The sequence below is a fragment of the Lepidothrix coronata genome, unplaced genomic scaffold (genome assembly GCF_001604755.1).
Source record: "Lepidothrix coronata isolate B3197 unplaced genomic scaffold, Lepidothrix_coronata-1.0 Scaffold174, whole genome shotgun sequence".
Taxonomy (NCBI): Eukaryota; Metazoa; Chordata; class Aves; order Passeriformes; family Pipridae; genus Lepidothrix; species Lepidothrix coronata.
This window is the reverse complement of record NW_016690354.1, coordinates 185852-209142: the sequence shown is the minus strand read 5'-3', so window position 1 is coordinate 209142 and position 23291 is coordinate 185852. Positions and strand designations below refer to the sequence as shown.

General features: G+C 42.9%; 1 protein-coding gene across 5 annotated transcripts in view; it reads right to left on the bottom strand.

The window, feature by feature from the left end:
- Nucleotides 1-23291, bottom strand: part of PAK1 (p21 (RAC1) activated kinase 1) — an 80343-nt gene that overhangs the window by 52508 nt on the left and 4544 nt on the right. The window contains exon 1 of one of the 5 annotated variants that reach the window (XM_017830132.1): nucleotides 23182-23247. The exons of the other annotated variants lie outside the window; for them this stretch is intronic. The gene's annotated coding sequence lies outside the window, so the exon portion shown is untranslated. Of the gene's footprint in view, nucleotides 1-23181; nucleotides 23248-23291 lie in introns of those variants that run through there. 5 annotated transcript variants of the gene reach the window in all.

The following is a 23291-nucleotide window of genomic DNA, read 5'->3' as shown; positions in this document are numbered from 1 at the left end:
CCAAATGCAGAAGGAAAGAAGCCTGACTCAAGGGGGGGGGGGGGGAAATAGCAAAAAAAATCCCATAGTTGTCATGTTTATGACTTACATTCACTAGACAGGAAATCTTTAGAGCAAGCAAAAGCCTGTCTGCCCTTCACTTCACAAACCCCTGATATCATAATCACATTTGTAAAATATTGCTTTCTTGAATGATGCAAATTAAAAGGCATAAGTAATTCTCTGACATACTATTGAAAACCACACACTAGCACAACATAGCATTTTATCACATGCAAGTCCATTAAAACTATTATTTACAGTGCAATAAATAGCATCCACACAGATACCACTGTCACTGCTGAGCAGAAAACTTAGGAAATTCCTTGTCCGTGGCCTTTGGGGTTTGAGTGAGAGAAGTTGAACTGCTCCTGCTTGGAGCAGGGTTTTGTCCTACAGAAATACTGCAGTATCTCAGCTAACACAGCAACTATCCTGTAATTATCACATACACTTTATAGTCAATGAAATAAATGGGACCTTTCACCTCAAAAGTAATTTTTAAGGCAAAAGCAGAGGAAAGCTTTTCAAACAATGATTGTGAAAGGACAAAGAGAAGAGATGGTGCATTTACACGGGTCAGTAAGGCACTCATTGAGACAACTGTGGCTGAGGATGGTCATGGGAGACCAGTGTTCATAGGCCACACCCAAAAGTGCTTTTATTTTCATAGAGTTAATGCAGTTGTCAACCACTCAGAAAGAGCCCCAGACGAGAAGGCAGTCTGACAAGCCAGAATAAGACACCCAGTTGGCTCCACAGTCTGGACAAAAATTTGCTTCTCTAAAGCTTTTTTATTTTCCATTCCTCTTCCAGAGTTAAAATTGGAATGGTATCAGTTGCCCTCTCCCAAATGGAAAGCCCTTTGAGAACAAACAAGATTTTTTGAAGCAACTACACAGATCAGAGCTTGCTGCTTATATATCTGTGTTCAGGGCATCCGCGGGGTAGTCTTGGGATCAGAGCAGAGCTACAGTTGGATGTTATCCAGAGGTATTTTAGGAGAACAGAATCAAATTGCCACACAAACATAATTGCCAAGTTTCAGTCTAATGTTTCAGCAATTTGCTTGACATGTTTAATTTCACAGGGCAGACTGGTAGAGTATTATTCTGGTTTTATTAATATGTCCACGTTCCCTAACAGCGTTCATATCTTTAGTAAGGGACGGGATTCCTTCAAGTTCTGCTTTTGATAACAGAAAGCATTACAAATTTTTCATGCAGCCTGGAAAAAAATATTTGGATAGACTGAGTTTAAGGCAGTCAGTGAGAAAGATGAAAAGCAGTATTCTTACATTATCTACACTTTCCAAAACCTACAAATCTGGAGCAGAGAATGTTTGGTCCCCTGCCTTCTCTTCAGGAGTCCATTCAGAAAGCTGGCCTTCAAGACATTTGTTGAGTATCTGGTCACTGCACTACCTGATGCTTTCAATCTTTCAGCCCACAGAGAGCTAAATCATCTACGAAAAAAATTTCCCTGCCTCCTACCCCACAGTATTTAAAAGAGTTCAAATTCTGACCCCTTCTGAAAAGGCTGCCCAAGATTACCATGTTTCTATGCTCCCGTCACCAACTCTCTGCCCACCCAGCTCTTGCCCCATGTTCCTCTCTCCATTTCCAAGCCTTGCAGTCATCTCACAGCATCCCAGAGAATACACTGAGAGGATTCTGAGTGCATCAATACGCATTCAGATCACCTGTTGAACCCCCAAGGCGCTGACTATCAGAAAATCCAGAGTGAGCAGTCAGTGTCTATGATTTCCTCTTCACCATCTTTTTTAAAGATATTTTTGTCCCAATTCCCATAGAATTGCAATGTCCCTTAAAGAGGACTATTTACTCACAGAGCTACATGAGAATTCAGGTTTCAGAGTAAAGCTAAGCTATCAAAAAACTAAGCTGCTTATACAACTTGTTTCTATCATAGAGCAGATAGCAAAATATTGTTTATTAGACTCTGCACATATGAACTGTGCCTCTTCAAGACTGCAGAGGTAACAAATGAGTAAAGTTTTAATCTAGAAAGTGAGAAGATAAGAGATTTAATTAAAGAGATTACAGACCTCTTAACCAATTAAGAACTGAGCTCAACCTTCAGAAGCCTGTCATTTGGATTATTAATTTTTTTAACATGAAAAGGCTGTATCTCAACATTGAGCTTCAAGCCTAAGAGCGTTTTGGTCTGAAGATGATTGACCATAGCAAAAAAATCAAGTAAAGAGTGTGAAAAATGGCCTGAGATTTATTTAGCAGGTATAGGATTCCAAGCACCAGCTTGATAACTAGGTTGAACATCCACAGGCTCTGCAAGTCCCAGACTACAGTCACCTGGAGTCGCAAAAAACCCATTTTGTCTCTAGCTCTCTGAAGTTCTCTCCCTTCTTGAATCCTTGGAGAAGGGCATTATTTCTGTTCTGTTCCACTTTGCATGGGATTTCCTGTAAGTAGAAATTTCCCCTTTCCCCTTACTTTTTGGCATGATCCTCACACGGGAAGACAGGTTTTAAAGACAGCTCAAGTCTGTAAGAACCTTTCTATTCTACAAGTGAGATGAAGTGCTCCAAAGACATGCTCTATGTAGTGACAGAAATTAAGATTCATTTTCTCAGAGCCCTGCAGAGTCTATAAAAATAATTCAAGTTTTCAAGTCACATAGGCCACTGACCTCATCAGCCTCATGGGCTTGGGGCAGTTTCTGAAGAGCGGGTCACACTTCTGCAGGTGACCTCCAAGCCTTGGGCAAGAACACTGCTGGCCAGAGCTGTGACAATGCAAAAGCAACAGGCATCACTTGAGCAGAATGTGTCCCACAGGCCAACAGTTTCTGCTCACAGATCCCAGAGAACTCCGTTAGCGATATCACAGGAAATATTTTTGCAGAAATCCACTCATGCACACAAAGGTGGAGAAAGAAATGGCACTCAAGCCATTGAGTAGCTCTTAAGGCTACTTTGCTTGCTCTTGTACTAGTTAGAGAAGCCCACAGCAGCTCAGACCTTGGCATAAACATGAGCCACTCACATACACTGTGGCCTTTCAGGACCTTAATGGTGCCTAAGAGCAGTCTGGAGAGGAACTGTTTACAAGGGCATGTAGTGATAGGACAAGAGGGAATTGCTTCAAACTGAAAGAGGGCAGGTTTAGATTTGGTACCAGGAAGAAATTTTTTACTGTGAATGTGGTGACACACTGGAACAGGTTGCTCAAAGAGACTTTGGATGCCCCATCCTGGCAGTATTAAAGGCAAGGTAGGATGGGGCTTTGAGCAATCTGCTCTAGTGGAAGGTGTCCCTGCCCACAGCAGGGGGGTTGGAAAGAGATGATCTTTAAGGTCTTTCCAACACAAACCACTCTATGATTCTATCATACATACCCTGAGCTCCAGGCAGCTTGACATGATTAAACCATGATACTGCCCACGCTCCAAATAATGGTCAGTCTTCGCGAGCGAAGATTTGGGAAAGGTCATTAACCCTTCGAGCCTGCGCAGTGGATTTTTTAGGTGAGACACAGCGTGCGCTGAACTGAGCCCACCCTTTAATCCTGAGGTTCATCTGCCGGGGCCGAGCAAGCTTGGACAGTGGCAGTGAGGGTCTCAGGACGTAGGTTTGTTTAGAGTGACCTTCTCTTAAATGGATTGCCTCACAGGGCTGACGAGCTCCATCTGCCCGGGGGGCCGGGAATCGAACCCGGGTCGCAGCGGTGAGAGTCCTGCACCCTAACCACTAGACCACCAGAGGCCCACGCTCCAAATACACCCCCAATGGTAGCAAAGACTGAGCTACAAAGACAAGCACAGACCCAGGTGACAGAGATTTCAATGCGATAGCATGATTTCAACAGATGTTCAAGCACAGCCCCAGTTTCCTCTAAAAATTAGGGGCTTCAGTGAGATATTTCATGTGGTTAAACCTATACAAAGCCTTGAGTCACTTGCTGGGTCACAATCCAGCTGATTCCAAGAATCTGTATGCAGGCTACTTACCCAGAAATTAACCTACTGCCTCGGAAAGCGTTGCTTAATTTAGAAGAGTGATTACTTACAGCACCTGCTGCTAGCCTCACAGCCTTTGATATGCCAGCTTCTCCAAAATTAATGCTAAGTCTTCTAAAACTATTTACATAAGTAATTAAGGAAAGAACTAAAAAAACAGTGCTAAATGTATAACATAACAATCAGCTGGGTTATCAGCAGCAATTGAAACTGTAATTTCCAAAGTAAATAGTGTGACTTAAGGCAGTTAGAGCTGAAGCTGCACAGTCAGTCCTTGTGGCAGACTCCCTTCCTCAGCCAGGCATAAACAGAAAATGCACTGCACAGGAGACACACACCAAATTGTGTACGTGTATGACACCACCACCTCAGAAGAAGCATCATACAGCAGGAGAACCTTTGCAAAAGAGGTGTCTTGGCTTTAAAGCCACATTACCTGCAGGCTTTAAGTTGAAAGCAAAGCCCACAATAGGCTTGTCATGCAAGTGTACAACCTCTTGCACTAATTGAGGGCTGAAGTCAGCAGGCAAAGGAGAGAGGAAAAGAAGTTTAAAAAGAAGGACCAGAGATAGTCCAGCAAAGGACCGCGAAGACGCTGAGGGGACTGGAGCATCTTTTCTATGATGAAAGGTTGACAGAGCTGGAACTGTTAAGCTGAGAGAAGGCTCAGGGGGATCTCATCAGTGTACATAAATACTTTCAGGTTCTTGTCAGTGGTGCCTAGTGATAGGACCAGAGGCCATGGGCATGAACTGAAACATGGGACCATCCCTCTGAACATCAGGAAACACTTTTTTACTGTGAGGGTAACCAAGCACTGGCACAGGTTACCCAGAAAGTTGGTGGAGTCATCATCTTTGGAGATACTCAAAAGCTGTCTGAGCACTGTCCTGAGCATCTGGCAATGGGGAGCTTTGCTTGAGCACAGTGGGTTGGGTCAGATGACCTCTGGAGTTCCCTTCCAATCCCAATCAGTCTATGATTCTGTGAAGACACGTACCTAAAGGTGTACAGGCACCAGGAAGACCCCTTCAATGGTTTCAAGAGGCAATGCAAACCTCCCAAATCTTCATTCGCGAAACCTAGCCATGGCAAACCTTTACCTTCATTTTAACTACTGAATGCACACTTTCACTCTGCTTGAAAAACAATGAAATTTCAGTAATGGTAGCTGAGATATTGCATGCTTCCTTTCAGGAGAAGGAGGGGTTCAGAATTAAATATGTAACCCTTTACCATACAGGTCCGTCTCAGAGAAGAGTCAGCCTGCTTACTTGTGTGCACAGAAGTTGGAAGGAATTCAAATTTGGGCGCTTATTTCTGTTCTTAAACAAGACAGAGGTTATTTGCAAAAATTCAGCTGGGATCTTAAAACTCACTTCATGTACTGAAAAGGACCTTTTCAGCAGCCTGAAAACATCCACCAGTCTGTCTGCTTCCTCCCCTGACCCATATATATCAAACTATAAAAGCCGCCAAGTGGCCTACACAAAAAGGTTTGCCTTTTAGGAGGCAGAACAAAGAACATAACATTCCTGTCTGAGTGCAACAAAAACAGTTTGAACAAGGTTTCAAAAGGTTGCAGTCATTACAGCCTCACAGAACTAGAGGCACCCAGTTGCAATTCAAGCTACGCAGCTCATCCCTCTCAAGCCCAAAACCTTGGCTAAGTTTGCAGGTCTTTTGGGGACACTAAGCAAAGTACCAGAGTGCCTCAGCTCCAGACACTGGCTGTCTCAGAAGCCAAAGCAAGCAAAGTAAAACTCAAAGAACTGAGGCTTAGATCTGTGTAGGCAAAATCTGACTTCACCCATCACTTTGCAGCTGCGTAGCAGTCTCAGAAAGTATCTCACTTCATATTATTCCTTAGGATGTTCTTATTTCAGTGTTTATGGCTTATATATTGAAGCATCTTCTAATCTGTGCAGCTTTCAAAAAGAACCAACTATCTGCTGTTTCACTGTAAGATGAATTAACGAAGGCTTGGTATAAAGAAACAGCCTGAAACTGTTTTGGAAGGGAAAATGAGCACAAGCTTCTGCAGAAAAGGATAATACTCCTCATTCCCCACCCCCTTGGCCAACTCTGCCTCCACTAGAGGCCCACAAAATTTCAGGATTTTTTCTGAATTTTAAGCAGTGCACAGAAAACCATTCCTCCATAAAACACTACTCAGTGATAAAAGATTACTGATTTGTAGGAAAGAAAAACATCTGCTGGGTAACACAGGACACCTGAAAGTGCACAATACCCTTGTATAAACTGAGGACACACTTGAAGGGAGTTGAGAAAGGTCACACAAGTTTACAGCAGTGGAGAAACACCTCCTGTGGCTTTCCAGACTTCTGTTCTGCTCCGGTTCTGCGTTTTCTGTTTCCACCCTCAACCCCCTGCTAATTTTGCAAGCAATCCAGAGCAAGGCACAGAGCAGGGATCTGCCGCTGGGGCAGGCTGCCAGGCAGAAGCTGCTGGGGCTGGTACCACGCTCAGAATGGAAAGAGCTCAGAAAGCAAGAAGAACTGGCACCGCTCTGCCATCCTTATCCACCTCCTGTGCAACTTCCCCAATCAGGGACGTGATCACTGCTCACTATCTTTTTCCTTTCCACCTGAATGAGCCTCGCAGGTTTGTTCCTGGTTCAAGCTACCAAGTGATTACAACACTTTACCCTACTCCCTATAGGCACCAGTGGCACGAAGCAGACATCTGGATTACTGCTCCTGGCACAGCTTAGTGTTCTTGTTCTGACCACATATGCCAGGAATGGGATTTCCATTTCACAAAATCACAGAATCAGTAAGGTTGGAAAAGGTCTTTATGATCATCAAGTCAGACCATCAACCCAGTACCACTGCATTGTTCACAATTAAACCATGTCCTCAAGTGCCATATCCAAATTTTTTGAACACTCCTGGGGATGGTGATTCCACCACTTCCCTAGGCAGTGGTTCCAATGCTTTACAACCCTCTCCATGGAAAAAAATATTCCTAATATCTAATCTAAACCTCCCCTGACACATCTCTTGAGGTCGCTTCCTCTTGTCCTGTTAAGATGATGGAAATGTTCAGGCCTCACTCTCTAAAAAAACATTTCACCATCACAAATTTCTCTATAGTTTCTGCACTCTGAGGTGCTTAAAGCCTTCAGCACATTCTTTCAGATTGACATGACTGACACTGACCTTGTTTCCCACTGCCCTCAATCTAACTGATTCATCCAGGCTGCATCTGGCAAGTCGACCTCCACTTGAAGCACATGCTCCAAGCTACAAAATCAGCCCAAAGCACAGCACATCCAAGCTGTGACATGACCATCAGATTCCTTTCTGTCTAAAGTGCACTCATTTACAATGCTCTGCTGAACAGCTGAAGGACATCTATTCCAACAGGCTTATCTTTGCCCCACCTCCTTGCTGATCTGCTCCTCCAAAGTGTTTACACCCTTTATAGGAGACTGATGGCAGATGCCCATCTGGGGCTGCAAAGCCCCTGCATCACCAATTACTTCCCATCAATTTTACATCCTAAACACTTTTCAAATTGATGGCATGAACTACCATAAAACATTAAGAGTTAAGCATCAAAGCCCTCCTTTGATTCACCTGACTACTTATTCTGATAAGAGCAGCCAAATTTCTAGACACTCTATAGAGACAGCTCTCGGGGCAGAAGCAGAAACAGAACAAAAGCAACATAGCCCTCATGGACTGGCATCAGTGTTCGCCTGACTTAACACAGTAAAAAGGAAAGGTATCTGCCCTCTGAAGGGCAGACATGCCAAACCTCTCTAGGCTTTTGGCTTCAGAAAAAATAATTGCTAGCCACCACCAGGTTCAGCAGTTCACTCCAAGGTCACAACTGTGCTGTCTGTCAGCAGTTCAGCTTCTTCAGCACCACAGAGGTTCTGATAACAGGTAGTAAAACCATCTCCAGTATGTGAGACTTTCTGAAAGGGATGGTCTCCTCAGTCACTGCAAACAAGCAGCGGATGCTAACGACATACCAGGTCTGACTCACAAACTTCATTAGCCTCTTTACAGAGTTTGTGGTTTGTTTTTCATATTTCTTTTTGCGCACAGTAAAAGATCTTTTATTTGTATGCCACGCTTCCAGTACTGCAACAATTGAATTTTAACACCTTTATCACTTCTTTCTTCTTAAGAGAAAAATAAACAAGCAAAGGCCATGCACACACCCTGGATTTTCCCTCCCTAATGGCACAGAAACATTTTACTCATCTGCTCCCTGTCCCTTCCAGGTTTTACAACTGAAATAAAATTTTAGTTGACAGCATTCATTTGTGACTTCCAGTGCTACTTGTTTTCTTTCCCAAAGATTGAGAGAACCACCCTGACCAAATTCCATTGATATTAAATGTATTATTAGTAGTAATAAACATAGTATATAAATACATTATTAGTAGTATTAAATTAGCAACTCACCTGGCTGGTGGGGACTACATTTTCATTACAATAGGCTCCCCTACTTCAAGGAGATGGGTGAATTGAGTGTTGCAAAATAATATCCTGGCACCAGGCACAGTGGCAGAAGTTGTCTGAGCCAGCATCAGGGCATGGCTGAAAGGGCTTAGAAGCAGATTCACATCCCAGTTGGCCATACCCACTACAGGGACAACAACCTCAGACAGAGCTGCAACAGCCACCCCTGTATCTGCCCAGAATCACAAATTAGTGGCCCAAAATAAAGCTGTGAGGAGGCAGTGCCTTTGCATTGGTTCAATTCCTCTGGCTGTCAGCCAGCCTGGAGCAAGTCCCACATGTAGACAGAACCTAAAAGAGATCAGAATCAGGCCTCCCATCGGTGAGGCAACTGATTTTGCTGGCCTCTTCATCAGTCCCTCAGGGCTGTTTTCACTCTCTCATGAGAATCTAGGATATAGTTATGTAAAAAAGATTCCTCACCCTTAATTAAAATAAAGTTCACATGCACACCCTGCTGAAGGCAGCATTAAAAAAAAATTACTTCTATGAGGGATAAGTCATTTATAATTAAAAAAAAAAAATCTCATTGTGTACACAAGGGAGTGTCGAACACTTGCCAGCCACCTGGATAATTGCTTCCTATGAAAAGCTACAGAAGAGAGCCCTGAGGAAAGGAAGGGTCACACAGAGACTCTTGCAAAGGCAAGAGTCTTGCAAAGTGCAAGCCGGATTTGCCCTGCATGGGTGAGTACTTGAAAGCCTGTCACCAAATTCCACCTATTCAGAGGCTACAATAACCAATTCTTCACAGCACTAGTATGGTCTTTCATCTATTTTAAAATCTAAGCCTATCTTATCTAAGCCTATCTATTAAACAAGAGTTGTAATAGCATGAGAGCTGATGGATGGATCCCTGGTTGTAATAGTATGAGAGCTGATGGATGTCTCATACTCAGCTCTACCTGCTGACTTCAGGTAAAAAAAACCTGACCTGTGTTCCTCCCCTCCTTTCCATGAGGAAGAGTCAACAATTTTAGCTTCTTCTTGGAAGGCAGCCCATTTCTTTGACCCTTTTAGCTGCCTTTCTGCAGTGCCACAGTGCCTGCAAGAGATGTGGAGACCAAAGCTGCACATCATCCACAAGATATGGGTGCATCAAGCATTTGCACCAAAGTAAAATTATACTGTTCATCCCTTTCCTGATGAGGATGGTGGCTCTTTTAGTTGCTGCTCCAGTAATGTTTCCCTCTCCACCCTAAAAAGTGAAATCAACCCCAATTTTTTACTTCCTGTTATTCATGTGGCTTTCAAACCATAAAACAGCCTTTCCTCCAAACTTCTAGGATCTTAAGATCTTGACAGAAGTTTTCTGAAAATCCAAATATATTACATCCATTGAACCCTTTCTTACTGACACCCCACAGAACTTCACGGGATTAGGCAGCAGGATTTTCATTTTCAGAAGCCACACTAACTCTTTCCCAACAGTTAACATTTACCTGTGGATTCAGAGTTCCTTATTACAGACCATTCCTGGTAGCACGACACTCTGGCATACTGTTCCCAGGATTCCCTCTAGAGCCATTTTTATAGATGGGAATCACATTGGCAGCTCCCCAGTCCTCTGGCACAGCAGCCATCTGTAGTGATAAACTATACAGTTTGGCCAGCAGTTCTGCAGTTTCACATTCAAGCTCCTCAGGACTCTCGGTTGAATGCCATCCAGCTCTGGTGACTTATTAACATTTATCTATTTGGTCTAATTTTTCCTTTTGTATTTATCATCTCAAATTAGTTTCTCAATCTATTGGCTACAAAAAGTGCACTTGACATGAGAACGTCCCCAATACCTCCAGCAGTTAACACTTGATATTCTCTGCTAATGCCTTATCAAGTCTAAGTAACTTTTTTACACCTTTGACATCAAACACTCCCCAACATACCCTAATCTTAATGGATTATATCCCCATGTATATAGTATTTATGAGGACATAAAATAAGTGGTTATAAAAAGTGATGTCCTAACATCTCAGAACAGCAGTCCCAAGACAGACTTGTGCCTACCTGCTGTCCCACTCACACCAGCCTGTGCCCTGGCACAGCTGTCACCCTGCTTCTTCTTCCTGGTGAAGGTTTCAGATACCACCAGAGATCAGTGACATTTAACTGTGTCATCACGGCAGCCAGCTGTAACAAAGGATGGAGATTCAAACAGTAACAATGCAAGTTTGGGACAGGAGCTATCAAGGCCTAAAGCAGAGTTTCTGTTTGGGCTCTTCCTGACCAGAAAGGCTGGCACAAATGGAAAGTAACTTTTGTGCAGTATGATAACATTGATAGATGTCACACAGTCCAAGGTGCAAAAAACTGCAGATCTTAATGTTCTACCCTGACTGAAGTACTGAAGCAGGTATCTTCCTTGCTGCCACACAAAGTGTTTCTGTCCCTCACCAGCACATCCCTGTGACACTCATGAGATTCAATAAAAATGCTCCTTTTGGATGAGGTTGTATGTGAAGCTGCCTGCCTGTATAAAGGCACTTTAAGGGTGGAGATTCCAACAGTTTCCTTCTTCCACACTCTCCATTCTTTGGCATTTATACCCTTCAGAAACCCATAGCAGTCCTGCCCTCCTCCTCATTTTATAAAAACTACACCAGTATATAGCTTTTATCTTCCTTTTACGTCAATCCCTCCAATCCCAAAGTCACTTGTGTTGCTTTCCTTTAATTTCCTCCTGTTTATCTGCTAGAAAGTAACAAAGATCAAAGGCACCATTACATCAGAAAAAAAATCCCCCCCACCCCTCACACTGATTAGCAACATCAGACCCAATTTTCAGAAAGATATTTAAGAGTTTTTAAAAATACTTTACCAGCTTAGGTGCCAAATCCCAACAGTTTCCGAGGGAATCAAGCGCCCACGCGCTTTCTGGATTCCCACTAGATGCCTACCCACATCTTTCAGTACGTAACCACATGAAACACTACTTTTGTTCTCAAGGTTAGGCTCTCAAGTGCTGCTAAGACAGTCCCTGAATGTTCCCACTGAAACCCATAGGCTACTAAGAGTTATGTCCCCTGGTTAAGAAGGAGGAAAAAGAAAAAAGAAGAGGAAGAAAAAAAAAAAAAAGGAAAAAAAGAAAAAAAAAACCTCCACAATTTTTTTTTGTTCTTTCATGCCCAGCAGATCTTACCAAATACCTGCTGCACAGTTCCTGCCAGATGAAAGTTTTGTTTTTATCTTGGCTATGAATTCTGAGGCACAGATGTTGCCGAAGTCTTTCTGTATATATTTCAGGGTATTCAGAAATAAAGTGACATTTGCTATACAAGAAATGTGTTTACCTTTTCCCCCCTGTGCCTACTGCTTCTCTGTTTGCCCTTGACAACCACATGACAGAGCCAAGCATACTTTGTTTCCATCACAGCTCACTATAAGCCTTTATGGGCAGTGTTTAGGTGGAAAGTGACAAGGAATCTCAGCACCTCCACGAAAAAGTCACTAAACATTTGTATAAGAGAGGATTATTTAATAAAGTTCGTGCGACTGGCAGCAGAACCAACTTAATTCTGTCTTGGATCAAAACTATAGTTCCAGCTGGACACCAGTAAGAAGTTTGGGCCCAGCTTATAACCTGCTGGGGAAAACATTCTTTCAATTCTGAACCATCTTTTCAAGATTCAAAAATATATATAACAGTTACACAACGCAAGACATTATGCAGCTGGTGATGGGAAAATCCCAAAAGTGCTCTGTTACACTAACAAATGAACCTACTTGGCAAAGCATGGAAGTCCCTACAGCATGGCAGGGATTACAAGCATTATGCCTCTATAAAGAATCAAAGAATACAGAGTAACACAATAACAGGAGCGGGGAGACATATATGTTGTCTTTTTTTGTCAGGCTCCTTCTCCCAAATACATTTACTAAAGACAGAGAACCACCTAGAGAGGAGTCAAAATCCACAGGCTAAGAGAATTGAAGCTCTTCGGCCTGGAGAAGAGAAGGCTCTGGGGAAACCTTAGAGTTCCTTTCAGTACCTAAAGGAGGCCTACAGGAAGACTGGAGAGGGACTTTTCACAAGCCATGTAGGGATAAGACAAGGGGGAAAGGCCTTAAGCTGAAGGAGGGTAGGTTTGCACTAGATATTAGGAAGAAATTCTTTACTAGGAGGGTGCTGAGGAACTGAAACAGGTTGCCCAGAGAGGTTGTAAACTCCCCACCCCTGGAAGTGTTCAAGGCCAGGCTGGATGAGGCTTTGAGTAAGCTGGTCTAATGGAAGGTTCCCTGCCCATGGCAGGGGGGTTGGAACAAGATGATCTTTAAGGTCCCTTTCAACCTAAACTATTCTATGGCTCTATGATTCTATAAAATCCATTCTGTACCAAGGACTTTCAGATATACAAGAGCATATCTAGCAGGAGCTGACTGAGCAGGTGCTAGAGGTTCAGAGAACTTGGGGACAGAGGAATGTAAGAACAAAATAATTTTTTAAAAAAGCTGTATACAGCGGGTACCACAATGACAGAGTAAAAAGGAACTTACTTGAGGGCCAATTCTGAGAAGCCACTAGATCTCACCATATGTCTTACAACCCTTGCCTCCAGCTTTCAAACCTACAGGCACCTCTGTGATCTTTAATACTACACCACAGCTACCTTCACTCATACTGCTTTGCAAAGTTTCCTGCCAGGTCAGCTCACAGCCAAGCGCTGAAAAGGAAAAGCACCCTCGCCTTTGGATGGCTGTGTGCCACGATGAGCTCAGCTGTGTCAAGCTTCATCCTCCAATCACAGCTTCTAAAAGACTCAAGCGAAGAGCACACTCCCAGCAGGTGGAGAGAGATCCCTCCTGTCCTTTCATCATGCATTCAGTCTCCAAGAAAATGCAAGTTCAGAATTATACTTTTAATGTTAATTTTGAGCTGACCACATCAAAAGGAAAACAGCTGCCAACAGCCACATCCTTGCTTTATAGTTTGGGGGGGGGGGCTGGTTTTGAGAAAAAAAAGCAAAACACAAGCTTCTCATCTGTTAGTCAAGAAGAATGCTAAGTCAACCACAGATTCTTTCCTCGCAAATTTGTAGTTAGTTCATTAGGAATTTAGGATCAGAGCCCTCATAGAGTGGTCAAACAGTCTTTATGCTGAAACTAGCACAGATTATGCTTTATAGAGAAGCATTTCACTGCTCACCTCATTCACACCCGTTGAAAAGAATAACAAGGCTCACAAGAGCCCCACTACAGAAGGGAAGCACATAAATTCATGAAAAAGGAGGAAGACAGACCACAGAGATCACACATGCTCATCCTATCGGACTTCAGATGATTTACCTATAGCTACAGGAAGTGCAGATGGAACAGAATCTCAAGCCTTCAAAAACAAACACAACTACACCACACATTGGATGAGATCATCTTATTGAAGTCACTGCTCCTCAATATGAGCCAAAATAACAGGGTGGGATTCAAAGAGCAACTGAACATCATCAGAAACACAAGATATCCACTGTAATACTAAATTTAAAGCTTGATAACAGAAGCAAGTATAATGTCAAATGCAGTAAGCCAGGTAAGATTCTGCTGCTCCAGTAAGATTCCTTTCATCTCCACGACCGTTACATCCTGAGCTGCACATTTACCCATTTCATGCTGCCGCATGTCAGCATGTGACGAAATGTTTCTAAAACAGACAAAAAAAGCCCACACAAACATTGTTGGTGGCATTTGGACTAGGTCCCAGGATGAATAAATACTGGATCAGAAGGCAGGAAAGGCTCCCATTGGATGTACCTAGTGTAAGAAAGGATTGGCTCTTAAAAAAACAAAGGTCATCTAGAATAAAATTGATAATGTGAATTAAAGAAAGAAAAGAAATTATCCTGATTATCCCCTAATAAAGTACAGAAGATAAAGGAAATCAAGCTGAGATCATCTCAACGTTGACATTTTTCCAAAGTAGCAAATAACTTTAAAAGAAGACACACAAGAAAAGACATTTTTGGTCAAACCCAGTAAATGACTAAATTCTTACAAATTATTCCAGCTCATCATTTCTGAATGTCTTTCTTTTGCAACTCAAGGACTTATCTCAGAGATACACAAAACAAATGAAAAAGCTGGCACTCTGAAGTCTACAAGGTAATGAGATTTCTGATCTACCCTTGCAGCCATCTCCTGCCCTGTCCCCCCCAAATCCCCTCTCCACCATGAGTAAATTGGAGACAAGACTGGGAGGGAGGACTGTTAATATGAGCTGGCAGGACACTGTTTCAGCAAATATAACTTAGATGTGAAAGCCAGAAGCCCTACTATGACAGCGTGGTGAGTCACTTGATGACAAGTCATTGAGGCATTTAGAGACTGATTTTGAATTCTAACAAGTGACACTGTTTTGCCTCCTCTAACTGAAGGATGTGCCTTTATTGAACCTAGAATTCAAACACCGCCTGTGACCGTCTGCCTCCATTTAAAGGCAGCCTACACAGGGAAATATACTGTTGTGTTCTACTTTCTGGCTTGCAGCAGAGCCCTGAAGGAATCTGGAGTTGTTTGCTTTCTCTTCTGAAGTCCCACTTCCGTCATTCCCAGTCCTACCCTCACCTCCTCAACCTTTCTAAAGGAGATCTACACATTTAAATATTTCCAAATATCTCATTACCAAAACTACCTGCTTGATAGAAGGCAGTGCATGTAAGGTTTCTTCCCCTACTCAATCTTCATCCTCCTCCCAAGCCCTGAAGAAGACACTTCTTACTGGGGTGGAGGACAAAATATTTTACCTCCCTGCTATTCATCTGTGTTTGCCCAGTATCTTCAGGATCACAGAAGTATGAGTACTCTGTTTCTCACCAGTCTTAGGAGCAGCAAGGGAAAGTAAAGATAGGCCCATGAACAAGGTTTCTGTAGAAAGGCAGAAGGTAAACAAAGAAACTAACAAACAAGGCTTTAAGAGATATAACTGGGGAATGGAAACAGAGAAAAGAAACCAAACAAACAGGAAGAATACAGAAGTTAGTTCCCACACACACAGTCCAAGTTAAGTTCAGTTTGGTTGTCAGGGCTCCCAGAAATGGTAAAAGAGACACCAGTCTGGAGATTACAACTTCATCAAGATAAAGTGTCGGTTTAATTTTATTCATACTCTTCAAAATCTGGTTTAGGAACATAACTAAGAGATTAAAGCAGGCCTGGAAAAGTACTTCCAGTTTCACTTTTTCAGTCTTTTGGCACATCCTAAGGTAGTGGATGAGACTCCTGCTGCTTTTTGTGAATTTGGTACAGCATTTTTACTCATTCTCTGTTACCAAGGGAGTCAAAATTGCATAGAAGAATTTATAGCACACACAAATGTAAAAGACTGCAATTTTTCCCAGACACTTTATTACCAAGACACATAGGCTGATGCAACAACAAGAAATTTGATGAGTTAGAAATTAAAATATAGATTTTTGTACCAGATTAACATAACTGTGAGACAATACTTCTCAGTGGTGCTGCAGTTCCCTCTCCTTCTTCCCCTCACTTCTCTGGCTTTCTTTAAGGCTACTCAGTGAAGATTTCAGTGATTCTAGAAAATGAAGTTATAATGGTAGTAATTTATTATTAGGATGTAGTAGATACCCTCACTTCCTCACCCAAAATTAGGAACTAGAGACTCAAATGAAAGCCTCTGCATGCCTAAATCTCATTATTTAAGTCTTCAAGGCACATTTGGATCAAAATCTGTCATTTCGCTCTACAGATAGGAGTGGGAGAAGTCTCTTTTATATGACACATATTTTTGCATAGCTTTCACATCTCCAGAATCTTGGAGCTTAACAGAAAGCATCAAACACCTTAACACACACCCACAACATGTATACATTTTACCAAAGAACCTTACCAATGACTTTGATTATCAGAGAGGGGATTATGAAGAAAGGTTTTGATGAAGGGTTCTGAGGCATTACCACCATTCATTTCTAGGCCTCTCCTTTGAGTTCGGCTCCCAAAGCTTTTCTGTTATCATCTCTGATCCGTGATTACAATGCCAGAGAAGCAACACTGAAGTTGAATGCACACCTTATTCCAAAGCAGGACTGAGGAGGAGAACAATGGCAGGGCAAAACAGGAATATGAATTATAAGCTTGTGGTTAGCATTTTGTGGTTAAAAGAAGATTTAGCGCTCCTGGGCAGTGTGGCAAGAAAATCCTATCAAACTTCTGTGGCAAAAAGAAATAGCAGTGATCGCATCCATAAGAAGTGTCCTCCACTTAACAATCATTCCAGGATCTTCGTTTTACGACTTTATCTTCCTCCAGCCTCTCTCTTGCATGGAAACTGAATATTCCTAGAGCAATTTCTCATTTCAGTGAGAATTGCCATGAGTCAAGTGGCTCAAACCTTCTCAAGCAAAGCCTTTATTAAAGATATTATTAAAAATAAAAAACCACAATACTTAGTAAAGCATAGAAGCCACATTGGAAATCTAGCTTCAAGTCATTTAAAGTTCCACAAGGCAATTAGATCTGTAGCCTGAAAAATCACATTTATGTGTTACGAAGGCCATATACATATTTCTGAAGAATTAGGAAAATTTGACACTTTTCCCTTTTAGGAACAACATTCCCTTTCACATACTTTTCCTTCAGTTCCTGAGCTTGAATCAAGGGGTTTTCCCTCTGTGTGCTGTGTTTTGAAACAGACTTGTCCGATTTGCTAAAAATTGGCCAGTATGCCAGTATCTGCTTTTTGATTTTTGACCCTACCTACAGCAACATTAGTCCAACTACACACTTATTTGGATCACTTTCTCTTCAAGCAGCCTTTTAGGACATAATACTACGACTACATCTTCCAGTGTCTTAAAAACAGTAGCCTATTAAAAAACAAAGCTTTACTAAATAAAACACTGACGAACCTAGGGTCCATTAAGAGTTAACACATTCTGTGGTTCGAGAAGGAAAATGACATTAAAATTCGTCTTGAGCGAGGTATTCCTGAAAGGATAAGAACACATAAATTGTTTTATTTCCAGAAGAACTGCAAAATGTAACGGGACTTTTATAATTGAGTGTTTTATTAATTTTAATGAGCTAATCAATACTGCATTTCAAATCCTGATGTGTCCATTTGCTGCTAATCCCTCTTTGTGCTTCGCACTCCCTGGTCTTTGCAGCTGTTACCTGACAAATCTACCTTCTACTGTGAAGAGACACCGGAGTTCGGACTCAGGTGACCAGTTTAACAAACAAGAAAGCAAAGGATATATTATGAGCCTGGTCTCATTTCCCCCCCCCTCTACCTCAATGCTGGTGTTAGAGAGCTCAGTAAAAGCCTCAGACACATGCTGCACCTTACACAGAGGTTAGCACAGGGCCTTGAGCTGAATGAATCTAACAGCTTCAGTAGTACACACAGAAATGGGAAAGGGGGGTTGGAATATTCCCCACTTCTGCTGCTGAAGGAAATCAGCTTTTCCTTCATCCCAAACAAGTTTGAACTCTGGAGACACATGAATTCCACCTTCAGCTGTGACTTCTAGCCTCTCCAAAGCATGGTTCAAATAAGACATTCTTGAAATATCTACTAAAGGCAAATCATAGAATCATCCCAGCACAAAGCCTTTAAGTAAAACTTGTTGGTGAAACCACATAATGTTCACTTACAGATAGCTGGGGAAATTAAATCAGTGTTTTACAAAAGGAATCATTTCTCTACTCTTTCTACAGAAGAGCCTGTGTTAAGTGGCCAAACAGATCAGCAGAGAATGTGCATTTGGGATTATGTGGGTACAAACAATAATCTATCTTGGAATTTCTTTATGCTAAAGCAGTGATAAGGTATTTCACATTACACTATATGTAAATGGGGAGAAAAAACACCTGAAACAAGTCCCTGGTTCAAATACAAATATTTCTCACTTCAGCTCTTATTTCATGAATACAACATAAACCCTGAGAAACAGGTTTTGTCTTCTAAATGAAGCATCATCTAAAATACTTGTGTGCCATTACAGTCATCAAGTAAGTTGATAGTTCAAAGCCCTACTGATGCCTAGAGAAAGTAACTCAAAGTGGTGCTGTGACACCTTAGCAAGCCAGTCTGTCAAACTGCATCGTAACCTTTTGTATTTGATTTTCCTTCTCTCTGCTGCCATCTGTAAAGTCATCCAGTGGCATCAACTGTAATCCACAGGCAGACACACTGTAACTACATGCATCAAGGTCTTAAGAGGAGGAGACAATGCCTTAAGGTAAATCTGTATGACTCCTCCATCCCAAAAACACACATAATATGAATAGCATTTATTTTGCTCCACCATTTTCCTTTTAGGTTACACGCAGACAAACTTAATGGGAAAAGAAATAAGAAAAGGCATGAAACAAGGCTTTAAGCCCCACCTGCCTGCAGCATGTACTTGCCACTTGACTTCCTCGTAGTCCCACAGCTACAGCCCCACCTAGATCAAGGAACTGTTTGCAGCTAGATGTCGTACACTTCAAGGCAGTCACGATATATTACATGCACTGTCTCTCACATGGCAATTGAGATCACAAAGGGCTACTTTGGTAGAAATTACCTCTTTTCAGAAAGTACATTTAGCTACTACTTCTGCAGTCTTATGATTTGTCCTGATTTTCCCAGATTAGGACTATTTTTCTACACCATTAACTTTTTTCCCTCCTCCTTTTTTTAAACCCTAAGATGATAAAGGGATGCCGGATTCACCATCACTTTACTTCACTGATTCTAGGCAGGAAGGAAGAAACAGAATGGCTTTAAGGCAGTTACACCAGCTTAAGAGGAAAACAAACTAGCTATATAGCAGGTCCAAAGAGTACAGATTGCAAGAAGGAAAGAAACCATGGAAGGGAAGTTATTGTTTAACCTGCTTCTCAGACTATATGCACAAGATTGATAGTATACAAGTGGAAACTGGAACACTTGGGTTGCCAGTCTGAAAATGTATATTAGTGCACAAACCAGAACTGAACTTCAACTTTTTCTTCAAATTCCCCCGGAAATACACTAATCAGATAGCTTTTTTTTTTGTTTATTTCCTCTTCCCCATCCCAACAAACAAGTGCTAAAATGAAGGGAATTGGTGAAAGCTATGCTACTACAGTGCTTTTTCTGGTGGATCTGTTAGCAATGGTACTTGCCTGCATCCCCACAGTGAGGGGAGCAGCTGAAACTCCTCTCAGCTACCTGCTGCCATGTATAACACAACACATGGGAGACAGAGGAGACCAGGGTGACTACAGGAGGAATCAGCATTTTTAGACTGCACCTCTCTGACCTATTTTGAAAACACCTTCTGGAGGATGATATAAAGTACATCCTAAAAGGCCCTTTTTCTCTCTGCTGATCATAATGGAAGCCTGAGGAGACTTGTTCAGCTCTGAGCATCCATGTTTTCATCAAGTGAAACCCACGAAGGGCCCTGAAAATGTGACACACACCCCACTGCCATGCTGGAAAACAGACAGATCATGGGAGGACCCAGACTCCCACCCCCAGCTCTGAGGATGTGCCTGAGGAGGGATGGGACAAAAGTAAGCTCCCTCTCCTGCACAAAGCCAGGAGCAGTCATCATCACTGGCAACACTGAGTGTTACCCCTCACAGCCATAACATCCATGTCTACACATGCTGTGCACAGCTGCGCCCAAGTACAAGAATTTCAAACTCAAACTTCAATTTGAGTAAAAACCTGGTTAGCACAAGCAGCATTAGGTACTTTTAACCTATTCATTGCTAAAGAACACCATGTGCCTTAAGTTCAGAAGGGAAGATCTGATCCCAGTGACTTATAGGCCGCATCAGTGAGCATCTGCTGACAGCCCCAGTTCCACTGCCACCAAAGGGAATGGACCTAGCCATTCCCACCTCTGGGAACAGGGGTGCAAAGCAGTTCCTCCCAGGTCAGAGCTGTACAAGTGCATGAGTCACACACTAGACTATTTTCTCCGTAAGAGCAAGCCCTCAGCATCAAGCAGAACATGCTTACATTCTCCCCAATTCCTATACAGGCCAAGACATCAGGCTGAGAAAAACAGTTCAGCTCCTTGCCAGGTATAGAAAAAGGCTCTTTCACACAACACAATTCTGGCACACAATATTCTTTTGCCTTCCCATAGAGGTAAAAAGCCAACAAGAGGTATTCTTGTACCTATAAAAGGGCTAATGCCTGCCTAGGCTTTAAAGAAATATGACTTATTTTTAGTTGCCTGGTTTCAGTCTATGTCTTGTACCTCCTCACCCAGACCGATCAGTTCCTTTACAAGTCTATTTGCTTCTGTTATCTGCTGTTTACAGGATGAACTGTAAAACCAGATCACTTTAAGGGTGGAGCTCTGGATCACTTCTGTATTTTGCTACAGAGAAAAGTCTGTTTTAGCTCTAGGTGGTTCTGTACCCTCTTACAAATGTAAGGGAACTGGACCATAACAACTAGCTTTGGAAACTACAAAACTTCCCACACCAAGGAAGTGAGACAGGTGCACAAAAAGGAGAAAGAAGGAAAGAAGCCACATTGCAGCTCACTTACACTCAAAAAAAGACAAAACACTAGTTAGCAAACTAGGTGAAATTTATGCATTGGAGTCAAAGCTGAGAGAAGAAGTCTCCCTCCACAGACCTGGAAAAGGATAATCAAGCAGTTCTTTGACCTCTCAGGCAAAAAGAGACAGCATCAGTTTTTAGTTCAGTGCAAGCAAGGCAGTCATAAACACAATAAACAAAAAATACGTTTTCACTTGTGGCAGTTATACTGAACTTGTCGCATATTTCTTCCAGTACTCCCATGATGCACAAAAAAGTATGAACTAAAAGCCTCACTTCTCCTTATTCTTTTTTTCTGAGCAACATCCAGAGCACGTAATATTTCCTAAAACCAGTAAAAGCATTCTTGCTGTCATGATACAAGAGCATTTTGCTCTTCAATTTTATTTTTGGCTTTCATTTCCAAATCAAAGAATGGTAGTTATATCATCCCATTTAAAGATGTTGGTTCCTCCCCACGGGACTCAAAAAGGCTAAAAAAAAAAAAAAAAGTCTTATCAGCCTCCAGTTTTAATCTCCAGCTTTGCTATAAAGTACAGCTGAGAACAAATTCTTCCCCGTGGCACAAGACAGGCAATCCAGAGTTAAACAGAATCAGTACGCAGACATATTTAAATTCCCACCATACCTTCTGTTCTCTGTGCAGAAATGAGTTTCACTTCTCTGACTTATCCACAGAAAGCGCACAGGGAAAAGCAATTTCCAAGCATCCACTGGACACACACACAAACTGTTCCACAAGGAGTTTTTCCAGCCTTACCCTAAAAAGCTGCGAACAAGATGAACACACCCACACTAAGAAGTATTAGAGCAGCAAACAGGAAGATGCTCCCTGCTTGGCCAGTGAATGTGCGCAACACCAGGAAACTCCAGGTAAAGAAAAGGGGGAGGTAGTTCAGTGAAAGGTATCAGTAAGCCACTGTACAAAGAGTAATTGCAAGCAAAGAAAACAAACATTCTTCCGTCTAAGCCCGACACAGCCATTTCACCCAACTACAATACCTGCTTTCACTTTGAAAATTAAAATCTTGGCTAACTAAACAGCTTTTACGATTGTTCTTACACACACACACACACACATATATCTCATACTTAATTACCACATCAAGTACAAGCCTTACAGCCGGTAACAGGTCCCAAGCAAAGAGCCAGGTTTTGACACCTATTTATAAATCTTGTTCCTGAAGAAAAAAATCCTGGAGGCAATGTCGGAATAAGGCTCAAGTAATGCTCAGCAGGAGCAGATGCACCGTGACACACATACGGGATGGAGCCAGCTATTCCCAACAATCATGAATTTTAAGCCCTCTGGATAACAAAAGCATCAAGAACACGGACTGCAGGCATGGAAGAGCTATGGATTAGGGCATTTCCATGCACAGTGGAAGACAGAAGCGCTGCTGCCCCTGATGACTCGCCCTGCTGGTGCTGCCTCTCCTTCGGTCTCCCAGGAGCACTCAAGAGCACCCAGAGGTGCCACCCATCTCCGATGTTCCTTCACTGCTACCCATTCCCCTGGCAGAAGCCCCTGCTTTGAAGGACGCCGGACTAGAGACCTTCTGAGGTCTCTTCCCATCTGAATCATCCCACGATCCTAAGTTCAGCTTTGCTTTTAAGTACTTTACTAGCAAAAAGCCACGGATTCGTACACACACGCGAGCGGAGGGGTTAAAACACAAGCTCCCACCTCGCCATCCCTCCGCACCAGCCACACAAAGCCTAGGGCTTCATCACCCCATCGCCCAGCATGGGTCCAGCTCCTCAATTCTTTGTGTTTGCCCAAAGCGCCCGCCTCTCCAATCGGAGCCTGGACGGGGTGCTCGGCAGAAACTCTGGGCTGAACCCCGATTCCCACCCCAACCTCTGCCCCGAGACCCCAAGCACGAGGCCCCGAGCGGCTCCCCGCTTGCACAGCCCGGGGGCTGAGGACAACTCCCTTTATCAAATGAATGAGCCGGGGAGGTAGGAGGCGGGGGAGACCGGAGGGGGAAGGCAGGCTCCGTACCTCCTTCCTAAGAGAAAAGAGAAAAAGAAGGAGGTGGGGGAGAGTGGGAGAAAAAAAGAAGCCGGCCGCTCAACCTCTGTGCAAACTTCCCGGTTACAAAACAAGGGAGGAAATCCCCTTCCCCGGCGCGGCAGGACTCACCTTCCGCCCGCCGCAAGGTGCTGCCCGGCTCTCCCGCGGCTCCGCGCCCGGCCCCGCTCCCCACACCGCCGTCCCTCCCTCCCGCCGCCCCTATTGTGGGCCCGGCACCG